The following is a 14,884-nucleotide window of genomic DNA, read 5'->3' on the forward strand; positions in this document are numbered from 1 at the left end:
GGAGGAAAAGGAGAACAAGGAGGAAGAGGAATAGAAAGTTAAGGATAATGATGATAATTATGATGATGATTATGATGACAATGAAACACAACGCCTCAAATCGCAGTGTTGGTGGTGGCACTTAGTGTATACCTAGCCAAAGAATAAACAAATAGATAAATAAAAATAAATAAATAAAAGATAAAGAAAAATCATACGAATAGAAATCATGCACTCTCTCTCTCTCTCTCTCTCTCTCTCTCTCTCTCTCTCTCTCTCTCTCTCTCTCTCTCTCTCTCATTAGCGCTTTTCATGGCTTTTGTACTCGATAAATGATATACCACACTTCGCTATCAGTACTACTAGCCTGCCAATAGTGACTGACTACACACACACACACACACACACACACACACACACACAGTACATATGCGTATTAGTGAATTTTTGGTGCGTAGTTAGTTGGCAGGGAGTATGAGGGGCAGGTGGGCAGAGGTGGGTGGGGGGGATGGAACAGGAAGGGAGAGAGAAAGTGGTGGTGGGAGGTGAGGTGGAAAGGGATAGCGGGGTGTAGCTTCCATGTGTTATCTTTATTGGCCACCAGGAGAGATTGCTAGAATAGGTAGTCTCTCTCTCTCTCTCTCTCTCTCTCTCTATCTTTCACACACACACACACACACACACACACACACACACACGTCTTGGATTAATGTTCCGTGGCGAATCTGGCAACGTAACGGTTCAGTATAAGACTCGAGTCAGCGCGGGTTAGTCACACGTGAAAATAAAGCCCATTCAATATAAATACGTCCCCTGGAGATCTTATAATTACACCTCATCCTTAATTCACTTATTCTCCTACACACTAAAGAATGGTATAGATATTTCCCGCACTGTCAGACCGTGGACATTTGGCTTAGCTGCGTGAACAATACTCCAAACAATGAACCTCCGAACTGAGACATTGGATCTGTAACTCTCAGCCGCCTTAGTCCTGCTCGCCTCGCCACTGCCGCGTGGTTACGTCAAGACAGCGGGCGGCTTGCGTATTAGTTTCCTTAGTACTTGTGCGTCCGTGTCAATACCGTGTGCTGTAAACTGCTGAACGAACTGAGATACTCATTCAGTTTTGGTCGCCTCTCCATTATCTCGTGGTGACGTAAAGGTGACGGCCCGTGTGTTAGTTTCCCCGGTAATTGTGCCTCCGTAACATTACTGTGTGCAGTGGTCGTGAGAACTGCGAGGCGGCGGTGCAGACTGTGCCGTGGAGAGCCGCGGGGTGTTGGAATCGCCTGTCAGTCACCTTGAAGGCGTCATATTCCCTCCCTGCTCTTCCCCGTGTCTTCTTGTCGATGTTGGTAATGTACTAGTCACTATTTTTTGTGCATGTGTTTTGTTTATTTATTATTTGTGCATAGAGGAACTGAAAGGTTAGCAGCCTGCAGTGTTTTTGGTCAACCCATAATTTTGGGTATTTGTTCAGTCATTACTTGCTTGTTACTTGCGCATAGAGGAAGTAAGGAAGGTAATAAGCTGCAGTGTTTCTGATCATCCTGTGTTCTGCGTATCTGTTCAGTCGTTGTTTATTATTTGTGCATTGAGAAACTAGTAGCAAACAGGATGCAGCGTCTCCAATCACCACTTGTCAACCTTCTCTTGGCCTCAACATTTCAGTTGGTCTCCTTGTTCATGTTCATTTTAATAGTGTCACTGTTTGGTGCAAGTGTTTAGTTGATGTTGTTGTTGTTGTTGTTGTTGTTGTTGTTGTTGTTGTTTTATCTGCGCACACTGGAACCACTAGGCTACAGCGTCTCAGATTACTCATAATCTTTCCCTTTCTTTCCCTGCCCATCACAATCTTTGCTTATTTCTTAGCAATTGAGGTTTTCCATGTTGGTATTATCGTTAGTTCAATGATGGTACGGATGTTTTCAAGCCACACTTTTGACGATTTGTTCAGATGAAGTTCGTTTTATTAATCACTGGGCGTTTGAAGTTTTTCATGTCCTAACAACCACTGCTCTTATATATATATATATATATATATATATATATATATATATATATATATATATATATATATATATATATATATATATATATATATATATATATAGCTAAATTGTCGTAAGTTTTTAATCTGATAGCTTTTTAGAGGTTGCATTATTTTCTTGTGTTCTGGTGTGTGTGTGTGTGTGTGTGTGTGTTATTATGCATTAAAAAAAAAGAAAAGTCCCTTCACTAAACATGAACCCTAACCTAATTACTCACTCACTCACTCACTCACTCATTCGATCGCTCAACATGGAGAGGGGAACAATCTAACCTAACCACACTTTCGATCGCCTAGCACACACACACACACACACACACACACACACAGAGCACCAAGCAAAGCGAAGCCAGACGAAGGCAAGCGGAGCCACTTCAATCATTCAGGCTGGAAGAAAACGAGCTCTCGAGTAAATAAATGTAGCGACCCAGCTGAAGCCTGCCTTGACCTAATCTATTCTAATCTAACTTTACATTACTTTACTTTTACCTTGCCTTGCCTTGCCTTGCCTTGCCTTTATTAAACCTACCTTACGTAACCTAACCTAACCTAACCTAACCTTGCCTAACCTTACCTTTATTAACCTACCTAACCTAACCTAACCTAACCTAACCTATCATATCATATCATATCATATTCTTTTATATCCAACCCTTACCTGACTTTACATTTCCTAATCCAACCTGACTTGACCTAAACTAACCTGACCTGACCTGACCTTACCTGACCTTACCCAACGTAACCTTACCTGCCACCTCTCTCTCTCTCTCTCTCTCTCTCTCTCTCTCTCTCTCTCTCTCTCTCTCTCTCTCTCTCTACATGTGTCTTCCTTTCATCTCTAATGCAATCTCTTGTTTCTAGATACGAAAGGAAGCAACTTTTTCAACTTTTATTTCTTCAATGAGTGGAATTCATTACAAAAACTCGATTACTTTTTGTCCCTTTCAACTTGTTAATTTACCTGTTGACTGGTTGAGTGGCTGGCTGGCTGGCTGACTGACTGACTGACTGACTGACTGAATGATTGGCTGACTGATTAACTAATATAAGAGAGAGAGAGAGAGAGAGAGATAACTAATATAAGAGAGAGAGAGAGAGAGAGAGAGAGAGAGAGAGAGAGAGAGAGAGAGAGAGAGAGAGAGAGAGAGAGAGACGAAGGAAGCTGTTTAAATTCTGAAGAGAACACTTGTAGAAGGAAGAGGGTCGAGGGGAAGACAGAATTATTAGCGAGACAGCAAACAGTGGCAGCAGGAGAGGAGAATGTGATGGAGAGAAACACGTCATGCGCACGTTCACTCCGCCAACCCCTAACTTGTCAATCAACAGAAGCAAGTTTGGATGTGCACTGTGCATGGCAACGTGGTCCTGACGAAGAGGGAGTGAGGCGCACTTTATTTTTTAGGTTAACGGCAGTTGTACAAGTAAAGTCACCCCTTTCTCTCATTAGAGTTTCTTCTTCCTTTTCTGTTCCGCTGCTCTCGTCTCTTCCCACTTACTCTCTCCTCCCTCATTTCAGGCCTGCCCAGTCAAGATACAGCTCCTAATGAAAGGAGAGGAGAGGAAAGAACTTCTCCTCTCCTCTCCTCTCCTCGTCTCTTTTCTTCTCTTTTCTTTTCTTCTCTTTACTCTTTTCTCTTTACTTTCTTCTTCTATTTACACTTTTCTTCTCTTTACTCTCCTCTCCTCTCCTCTCCTCTCCTCTCCTCTCCTCTCCTCTCTCTCTCTCTCTCTCTCTCTCTCTCTCTCTCTCTCTCTCTCTCTCTCTCTCTCTCTCTCTCTCTCTCACGCGCGCGCGCGCGTGCCCTCTCTTTTCTCCGTCAGTATTTGATCTTTTTTTTTTATCTTATATATTTTTTCTTCTTTACTTAGGTTCTTTTCCCTACTTCTCTTCCACTCTGTTCAGGCTTTTTTTTTTTACTCAGATATTTTAGTTTGCATGACAATCTCAAAAACTCAATTCCTCCATCTATCAACTCGACACAATCTTCCAGACAACTATCCCCTCTTCTTCAATGACACTCAACTGTCCCCTCTTCTACACTGAACATCCTCGGTCTGTCCTTTACTTATAATCTGAACTGGAAACTTCACATCTCATCTCTAGCTAAAACAGCTTCTATGAAGTTAGGTGTTCTGAGACGTCTCCGCCAGTTTTTCTCACCCCCCCAGCTGCTAACTCTGTACAAGGGCCTTATCCGTCCATGTATGGAGTATGCTTCACATGTCTGGGGGGGTTCCACTCATACTGCTGTTCTAGACAGGGTGGAATCAAAAGCTTTTCGTCTCATCAACTCCTCTCCTCTAACTGACTGTCTTCAGCCCCTCTCTCACCGCCGCAATGTTGCATATCTAGCTGTCTTCTACCGCTATTTTCATGCCAACTGCTCTTCTGATCTTGCTAACTGCATGCCTCCCCTCCTTCCGCGGCCTCGCTGCACAAGACTTTCTTCTTTCTCTCACTCCTATTCTGTCCACCTCTCTAACGCAAGAGTTAACCAGTATTCTCAATCATTCATCCCTTTCTCTGGTAAACTCTGGAACTCCTTGCCTGCTTCTGTATTTCCACCTTCCTATGACTTGAATTCCTTCAAGAGGGAGGTTTCAAGACACTTATCCATCAATTTTTGACCACTGCTTTGACCCTTTTAAGGGACTGGCATTTCAGTGGGCATTTTTTTTTTATTAGATTTTTGTTGCCCTTGGCCAGTATCCTTCCTACATAAAAAAAAAAAAAAAAATCTGAAGTCCCAGTGTGTGAGTCAGTGCACATAATATCTCTTGCCTTACCAACATGCTGCCTTCTCCTACACAACCAACATCCAGTACGTGTGTTAGATAACTTACTCTTTCAACAACTTTTCATAGGTACAGTCAGTCATTGTTGATGTTGAGAACACTAGTGAGGACACTGTGACAAACAGGAGGCAGGTGAAGGGAACAAGGCATGAGAAGAAAGACTTTTATTTATGCTCTTCTTCTGTAATCCTCTGAGGAAGCCATTAAGAAATTACTAGTCAGGAATAAAGCTGTCATTTCCTGACCTGTGTTGCCTTTACCACTCACATCTTCATCCAGAACACTGTTAAAAATTACTTCCATGGACACAGGAAAGAGAGAAGAGGTAGTTAGTATTGTCATTCCTACGAAATTACTAGTCAGGAATAAAGGTGTCATTTCCTGAGCTGTGTTGCCTTCACCACCTACGTCTCCATTCAGAACACTGTGAAGCATTGCTTCCATGGACACAGGAAGTAGAGAATAGGAAGTTAATATTGTCCTTTCTTTGCTACAGAACTTTATTTGTACAATTGCATTAAACCTTTTTATCGCTACAGTCACCTTTCGCTGGCATTCCAAACACTGCTGTTCACGGGGGAAGTTTTCTCATGTTAGTGTTCTGTCCGGAAGGTCTACAATTTGACACCGCTTCTTGGGATAATTTCTTACGTAAATATATGTCTAGTTATTTGTACAGGAGATTCCAATAATGGGAGAGAGAGAGAGAGAGAGAGAGAGAGAGAGAGAGAGAGAGAGAGAGAGAGAGAGAGAGAGAGAGAGAGAGAGAGAGAGAGAGAGAGAGAGAGAGAGAGAGAGAGAGAGAGGTAACGGGGTGAGTGAAAGAGGATGTAGAGAGAAGGGAATATGTTTCTAAGGAAAGCATCTTTTCAAACCGTGACGAGCGTCTATTGGTTGTGATGGAAGCAATTTGTGCCTTTTAGTATGTGTGATTCTTTGTTTTTTTTTTCTTTTTCTTTAATTGGTTCGCCTGAGGTACGTTTTTGTATTAGCTGCAGGTGTTTATGTCTTGTTTGTGTTTACAGCTTGTTTTTAAGGGAGACTGATTGGCTGACTGTGATTCTTATGTTTTCTTCCTCATATTCCTGTGTGTGTGTGTGTGTGTGTGTGTGTGTGTGTTAGAGAGAGAGAGAGAGAGACTGCCTCATACCCCACACACACACACACACACACACACACACACACACACACACACACACACACACACACACACACACACACACACAATAAAAATTATTTATTCATTCTACAGTGAAAAAAAATACATGAAACATACATCAGTGTTATTACTACTACTACTTCTACTATTACTACTACTACTACTACTACTACTACTACTACTACTACTACTACTACTACTACTACTACTACTACCACCACCACTACCCACCACTACCACCAATACCCCAGTAACACTTGTAATACAAACCCCAACAAACAACAACTCTCTTCACTACACTACATCAAAAACCCACAACACACAACACACAGTGGAGATAATCAAGTCTCCCAGGTTACAGCTTAGCCAATACTCACCCCTTGAATTTAATCCCTGATGGTCGGAAGCTTCGCCCATCGCCACGCGCTTCGCCCTTCATAAAACTGGGAATGGTGACAAAAAGACCGATAACTAGAGAGGGCAGGGATTACCGTCATTAATGCTACTGGGCTGGAAACAATAGGGAGGGCGGTATCTTGATTGTTGGCAAGGTGGTTAATTTGATGGTGAAAGATTGGATTAGGTGGGAGAGAGCAGACCGTGGCCTGTTTGTTTACGAGTAGTCGGGTGAAAGAGACTGGCTAACTATTGAGTGTGGTTAAGTAGAGTGAACAGAGGAGACTAGCTGGGTGGAGGAGAGTACAGCTAGTAAATTAGTTGGGATAGGAAAGACATTATCCATTGAAGTGGAAGAGAGGAGAAATACTAGGTACCTAATTAAAAAAAAAATGCCTGTTAAAAAGGTGAGACAAAGGAGACATTACCTCGTTACATCGAACATAAGAGAAAGTAGTTAGTTAGGATAGAAGAGACAGTGAGTGGGTAGTTAGATGGGATACAGGAGGGTGGTCAGTTGATTAGATGGGATAAAGGAGAACATGGCTCTTTAATATTTTGGACAGTTACTTGTGAATTAAGTGGAACGAAAGAAACAATGGCTAGATAATTAATTGGGATAGAGGAGAACGTATTTGAGTAGTTATGTGGAATTAGTTAGACCGTGGTGTGTTGTTACCGTGGTGTGTTGTTAGCAGAAGTGTTACATGAGGAAGAAAGAAAAGAGTAGGAAGAGAAGTTAAAAGTATAAAGGGATAGTGTGGGAAGAAGAAAAGAATAAGTAGGAGAAAGAGAAGGAAAAATATATAAAAAGTAAAGAAACCTCTAACAATTAGCAGAAATATTATATGAGAAGAGATAAAAACATATGAAGAGAAGCTCACAGAATGGCAGAGTAGCGCATGATGGAGAAAAAAAAATATATATATATATAATTAGGAAGAGAAGGAAGAGAAGAACAAAAATACATAAAAAGAATAAATAAATAAAACCTGTGGCAAGGCACACTGGATGCAGCTGGACAAATTCACGGAACTGCAACAGAATCCACAGCAACATTGCAACCATTATTTACCTTCCCTTTATGCCCACGTGGGAATGTATTGAAGCCGAGACGATGCAAAGGAAAAGGAAAGTAGTATTCCATATGTAGATTGATTCCATAAGTTGTGGTGCGCGAGTGTTCATTCCTGGCTGACCATGAGGCGACCAGCGCTGAGAGAGGAGTCTTTATTGAACCTCCTAGGCGAGAAGCGACCGAGGTACAAAAGAGAGGGCGGTGAAGGACGCGTCTTTCTGTACGTTTCCAGCAACACAGTGGAGGTTCAATTATAATGTGATGCCATAAGAGGGTTTAGAGTTTGTAGGATGTTGGATTTTACGATGTTTATGTTTGTTTTTATTTTATCATCTGTGTGAAGGTAGTGACACGTGTGCTTGTATGTTAACAGTAATGATGCTTCTGCTTCATTATAAACTGGATGACACACCAGGAGTTAAAGTTTATAAGATAGAGGATTTTACTATTATATTTTTATTTTATTTATTTTTTTTTTTATCGTCTGTGTGAAGCAGTGTGACAGTAATACGTGTTGTATGTTAGCAGTAATAAGGCATGTGTTTCATTATAAGCTGGATAACACAAGAGGATTTAAAGGTTATAAGATGTAAGATTTTTGCGTTTTAATTGCCAAGGAATCAAAAAATCATCTGAGTGTATCCAAGGACACGTTGTCTGATACGCTTTCACGAATAACACATCCGTTTCCTTACAGTCTGGAGAACATAAATGTTAGTGTTCATAAGATGTGTTTTTTTATAATCAAGTAGTTCAAGATTTTTATTTATTTATTTATTTTATTTTATTTTATTTATTTATTTATTTTTTATTTTTTTTGTAAGAGGGGCACTGTTGAAGAGCAACAAAGGCACAAACAAAGGCCCATTCATGTGCCAGTCCCTTAAGAAAATTATTGAAAATATAATCCAGAATTGGAGGATGTGTCTTGAAACATATCTCCTCAAAGACATTCATTCATGGGGAGTGTGGCGTGACAGAAGCAGGCAGGCAGCTCCAGAGTGGTTATGTCTTCTCAAAGACATTCATTCATGGGGAGTGTGGCGTGACAGAAGCAGGCAGGCAGCTCCAGAGTGGTTATGTCTCCTCAAAGACATTCATTCATGGGGAGTGTGGCGTGACAGAAGCAGGCAGGCAGCTCCAGAGTGGTTATGTCTCCTCAAAGACATTCATTCATGGGGAGTGTGGCGTGACAGAAGCAGGCAGGCAGCTCCAGAGTGGTTATGTCTTCTCAAAGACATTCATTCATGGGGAGTGTGGCGTGACAGAAGCAGGCAGGCAGCTCCAGAGTGGTTTCAGCCTGGGACACTTGTTCAGGTACGTTTTCAGTAACATTGTGATCTGGATGCCACTAAGGGATTTAAAATTTGCGATATATTTTCTTCCATCATGGAGTTATAAATTATATGGAGTTAAACATCCGCTATGATTTACTACATCTTTGTTATATTCTGACTAATTATAAAGGATTTGTTCTACGGATTCCGGCTAAAGGATGTGAGGAAGTTCAGAAATTTATTGTGCAGAAAGGATTAAATGCTTTCTTTCTTCAATACTGCGAATGTCCTCACGCGGCACAAAGTTGATGAAGCAAGTGAAGCACAGTGCTTGTTAAACTACCACTGGAATCATGAAGTCCTTCACAAGAGGAATAAGACAGTAATTAGGCTGTTAGTGCTGAGGCATTAGGGGGCTTCAGCTAAAGGTGGTGTATAGCTAAAGGTGGTGGTCAAGAGAATTAGAATCATGAAAAGAGTTCCAGAGTTTGCCACTGAAAGAGGTGAAATAGTGGACATTTTTTTTTTTAATTCTTGCGTTAGTGAGTTGAACAGTCAATTAATAAGAATAAAATGAAAGTGATTAGGTATGTGAAAACACGATATCTCTTGCATTAATAAAGCGGACATTATAGGATCAAGATAAAAAGATGAAAATCGTTGAGAGATGGAAATTCAACATCAGACAGAGAATTCTTAAGTTTGCCATTGAAAGGTGAAAGAGTAAATATACCGGTGAACTCTTGCGCTAGTAAGGTGCACAGAATATAGGTAGAAATAAGCAGAAAATCATAGGGCTGTGGGAATACAGTATCAAGCAGAATTCCTGAGTGTGCTAGTGAAAGATGTGAGAGTCAAGATACTGCTTAACTCTTGCATTAATAAGATGGACAGAATAAGAATAAATACAAAGCCGGAGGGACGTGGAAATAAGATGCCAAAGAGAACTCCTGAGTGTGCCAGTGACAGAGTGAATACATTGTTCAACTCCTGCATTAGTAAGGTGGACAAAATAAGAACAGACATAAACTCTTAGTAATATGCAAGTAAGATATCAGACAGGGAATTCCCCAAGTTTATCAGTGAAAGAAGCCGCTCATGTTAACACACCAATCATTGCTTTCTGAAGAGGAATAACTACCACAAGGAAATAATAGTGTTGCAACCCTCACTGACGAGCTTAAGCCGTTTTTTTTTTTCAAATATAAAGGTCAGTTTGTGAGTGTAAAGCACACCTCAGGCGGCTCTCTCTTAACTGATGGGGCGAAGAAGATTACTGACTCACAGATGTACAACAATGTGCTCTCAACTTGACAGTAAAGGAAGAGTTTACCGCTTCTAAAAAAATTGTGCTGGAATCGGATACACGTGCATCATACATTATTATAATACGTAGAATATAGAGGCTGATTCCTAGATACATAGGCAGATCGACAGACAGATAGATACATACATACATACATATAAAAATAGATAGAGAGATATATAGATAGTTTAAAAGATTTCCTACACTACACAGTCACACAAGAGACACACTGCACACTACACTACACACAAGACAGACAGACAGACAGACAGACAGACAGAGAGAGAGAGAGAGAGAGAGAGAGAGAGAGAGAGAGAGAGAGAGAGAGAGAGAGAGAGAGAGAGAGAGAGAGAGAGAGAGAGAGGAGAGGCATAGGATTAGAATTATCTTTCGCTAATCTCTCTCTCTCTCTCTCTCTCTCTCTCTGTGTGTGTGTGTGTGTGTGTGTGTGTGTGTGTGTGTGTGTGTGAGAGAGAGAGAGAGAGAGAGAGAGAGAGAGAGAGAGAGAGAGAGAGAGAGAGAGAGAGAGAGAGAGAGAGAGAGAGAGAGAGAGAGAGAGAGAGTCTGATCTCTATGTAATGAAGGCTAAGTGATGAAAAAGGTCAGTGAGGTGAGAGTGCTGCTCAGGTAAACAGTCATTAACTTAATTAACTTTGCTGCAGCGTAAATGAAGTGAAAATGTTACTTACCTGGTTAATTATTGCGTATTTTTGTGGCTTGCTTTGATATTTTGCCTTGTAGATAATAAGGTGGAGGGGCACGTGAAATTAGAAAAGAAAATATAACAATTGCTCCGCCTAAAACTTGTTAACCATTGTATTGTTCATTTGATTTTTTTTATTTTACGCCAGAGGTTTATTTTCATTTTGCTAATTTTACGTTTAGATAAGAAGGTTAAGCAGTACAAGGAGCAGGAAATAATGTGATAATTTTCTCGCCTAGTACTTGAAATGGATTCTGATTTTCATTATTTTGATATTAGTTTGTAGCTTTATTTATTTATTTATTTTTTTCCAGTGATTTACTTTAATTTTGTTATTTTAACGTATAGATGATGAGACTCAGAGATGTACGTGGGAGGGGAAAAGAATATGTAATAGAATTGTGATGTGTATTAGTCTGTTGGTGGTAGTTCACAGTGTTGTTGTGTGTCCAGTGGCAGCTGTTGTTGTTGTTGTTGTTGTTGTTGTTGTTGTGGTGGTGTTAAGAAGCAGTGTTGTGGTACTCAACGCTTTCATTGCTGCTAAAAAACATTGTTATTAATTACATTTACCTTCATAACATGCAGTATTCTTATTACTTTACACAACTAATACATAACCACCACTACTACTACTACTACTACTACTACTACTACTACTACTAGCATCACCACTCCACTTCATGTAACAGTTCACGGATTCTCTCACATTTTTTCATTTTTACGATAATTTCAAAACCTCCACCTACTCTTTTCTCAATCTTTAAACATGAATATAGTGTTACAGAGAGAGAGAGAGAGAGAGAGAGAGAGAGAGAGAGAGAGAGAGAGAGAGAGAGAGAGAGAGAGAGAGAGAAGCAACAAAAGCGAGACGAAAGAATGAAGGAGTGCATGAACTTCAAAATGTTTAGTCTCTCCCTGTCTCTCTGTGAGTCTCAATTGTGATTTTCAAGGAGCCCAGGTGATTCTGTGTTGCCTTGTATTGTTTTGGAAGTGTTTGGCTCATCTTTGTTTTTTTTGTTTATATTAATTCCTGTGTGTGTGTGTGTGTGTGTGTGTGTGTGTGTGTGTGTGTCAGATGGTTGGTACTCTCTTCCTTGTTTGCTATTCATAAGTTTGTTTGATACTATCGTTTTGACATGAAATACGAGATTGTGTTATCTCGTATACTCACTCCTACACACACACACACACACACACACACACACACACACACACACACAAGACTGCGTTCATTATAATCTTAAGACTCTCGTGTTCTCCTGGTGACTGGATTGTCTTCGCTTCGCCTCCGAGTGGCGTGTTCTTCATGTTCACTCCACCTCCGAGTCCCGAGTTCTTTAAAGTGTTCACTTCGCCTGCGAGTCACGTGTTCTTCATTTTGTTCAGTCCGTGCCGAGTGGCGTGTTCCTCAACGTGTTCACTCCCCCTGCGAGTCGCGTGTTCTTCGTGTTCACTCCGCCTGGAAGTCGCGCGTTCTTCGTCTTCACTCCACGTTTGAGTCCCGTGTTCTTCAACGCCTCAGCCTTTCCATCGTGTTATTTTTTACCTCCGAGTCTCGTGTTCTCTTGTGTTCTCACTCCGCTTCCGAGTCCCGTGTTCTTCGTCACCGTTGCGGCTTCTCAGTCGTCTTCACCTCTTTTTTGTTTTTTTTTCCTGATTTACATTTTATTTATTTTTTTTTTACTCTAACCTTACAAATACAGCGTACAACTATAAGATTTTCTTTTTTTTTCTTCAATGTATTTTTTTTCTTATTCTTGTAAATTTTTTTTAGACATTTTATTTTTTTCATTTTGTTTTGTATTTCAATTTTTTTTTTCATTTTTATTGTTTTTTTTTTACTTATTTTTTTTAATTTTTGTCTTTTATATTTCCTTTTCTTCTGTTTTAGTTTCTACTCTAAATTCAAAAGTATTTTTTTTATTTTCTTATTTGCATTTTTTTAAAATAAATTCTTTTCTTTTACATTCTAATCTCAACATAAAATACCTTTTTTTTTTTTTACAATTTTTTTGCAATATTTGTATTTTTTAAATTTTCTTTTAAATTTCTTTCAGTTTGACTTTCTACTTTAAGGCGGCGTGGTGCAGCGGGGCGTGGCAGCGTCAAAGCGGGAAAAAGACTTAAGTGTGTAGGGCAGTGGTTCTCAACTTGCAGGGTTCAGTACCTGCAACAAGGTTAAGAGCCACTGGTGTAGAGAGACACAAGGAAACACACGCCTGAATACTTGGGATCATACAAATATAAAGTATTTTTATACATGCAGAGGAAGATTACTGAGGTGTTTATCCTGGCCAGGGCGGCATGATGCAGGGAAGCATGGCAGTGTCGAGGTAGGAAAAGCTCTTAAGTGTATAGAGAGACACAAGAAAACTCATGCTTAGGCACTTAATACAAGATGAAAGTATTGCAATATGTACACGAGGATTGTTGCAGTTTTTACCAATGGAGTGCAGGAGCGTCGAGGCGGGAAGACATCTTAAGTATATAGAAAGACACGCTGGTAAACTTAGGCTGATAGATGAATAACGTTAATACAAGAATAAAGTATTGCTCCATTTACGTGAGGAGTATTGTAGCTTAACTATACGTAGAGAGAGAGAGAGAGAGAGAGAGAGAGAGAGAGAGAGAGAGAGAGAGAGAGAGAGAGAGAGAGAGAGAGAGAGAGAGAGAGAGAGAGAGAGAGAGAGAGAGAGAGAGAGAGAGAGAGAGAGAGAGAGAGAGAGAGAGAGAGAGAGAGACGCTTAGACACTTGGGTTAATACAGGAATACAGTTTTTGTTCAGGCTACGTATCGAGGCAGGGGAAGGTCTTTAACACACACAAAGGCAAAGAAGCATGCTGGAATAATGGGAATCATGGACAATCTCCAGATGAAAATAATAATATTCTAAAAACTCGAAATCCATGAAGAGTTAATGCGATAAACTTAACTTGAAGAGGCACTGTGAGTCTGGCAGTGACATGTTTTTATTAATGCCGTAAAGGGGAATTTGGATTTGAGGATAAAACTAAAGCAACTCAAGTAAAAAGATGTGAATAATCTGTGAGGACAAATAATTTTATTCCCCCTCAAAAAAAAAAAAAAATACAATCAAAACACTGATTTTCAAGAAGCATCGCGTGTTTGCCAGAATGATATGTGTATATTTCAATGATGCCGTTTTCTGTTCATCATCATAGTCTCCGTTTTCTTTTTCTGTTGTCAGCTGCTCTTTTTCCTCTCCTACATATTTAATCTTGCTTTGTTACAGAAGAAATATTTGTTTTATAGGATTTGGTGAGGATTTATTTATTTATTTATTTATTTTATTTATTTATTTATTTTCCAGATGCAAAGGTTTCGTTGTTTTGTCGTTGATGAACTCTAAACTTTTATTTCGATTTTGTGATTGCGATTAAATGTTACTTTTCCTTCATGATTAGGTTAAGCTAATGATTCCTGTGTGTGTGTGTGTGTGTGTGTGTGTGTGTGTGTGTGTGTGTGTGTGTGTTAGACGTACATGCGCTCTCTCTCTCTCTCTCTCTCTCTCTCTCTCTCTCTCTCTCTCTCTCTCTCTCTCTCTCTCTCTCTCTCTCTCTCTCTCTCTCTAAGTAATACGTACTGTGCTAAAAGTAAATAATGTAGAATTATGTTATACTTTGAGCTATAAATCGGTGATGTGTGTGTGTGTGTGTGTGTGTGTGTGTGTGTGTGTGTGTGTGTGTGTGTGTGTGTGTGTGTGTGTGTGTGTGTGTGCACGCGCGCGCTTGCCCCACTCTGTCGCAAGCAATAAAAGCAGCATTACTTCCACGTGAAGGGTTTTGAAGATTCTGCTTCTCGTCACTCTCCTCTCTCTTCCCTCCTCTCATTTTCATTCCTCCGCCTCCTCCTCCACCTCCTCCACCTCCTCCTCCTCCTCCTATTGATATTTCTTCCTCCCCTGTTTTTTTTTTTCTTTATCTTCCTCTTTCTCCTGCTACTATTCCTCCTCCTCCTCCTCTTCCCTTTCACGTTTGTTTCCTCCTTCCCTTTCCTGTTTTCACCCATCTATTCATCTCTTACCTTCGCTCTATTTCCATTGTGTTTCCTCCTCCTTCTCTTCATCCTCTTCCTCCTCTTCCTCCCCTTAATCTTCCCCCTCCTCCTCCTCTTCGC

General features: G+C 40.3%; 1 long non-coding RNA gene across 1 annotated transcript in view; it reads left to right on the forward strand.

Annotated features, from left to right (window-relative positions):
- Window positions 1-1,000: 1,000 nt before the first annotated feature.
- LOC135097528 (uncharacterized) overlaps window positions 1,001-14,884 on the forward strand; it is a 72,877-nt gene continuing 58,993 nt past the window's right edge. The window contains exon 1 of the long non-coding RNA XR_010265767.1: window positions 1,001-1,337. This is a non-coding gene — a long non-coding RNA (uncharacterized LOC135097528). The remainder of the gene's footprint in view (window positions 1,338-14,884) is intronic.

The sequence above is a fragment of the Scylla paramamosain genome, unplaced genomic scaffold, assembly GCF_035594125.1.
Source record: "Scylla paramamosain isolate STU-SP2022 unplaced genomic scaffold, ASM3559412v1 Contig24, whole genome shotgun sequence".
Lineage (NCBI taxonomy): Eukaryota > Metazoa > Arthropoda > Malacostraca > Decapoda > Portunidae > Scylla > Scylla paramamosain.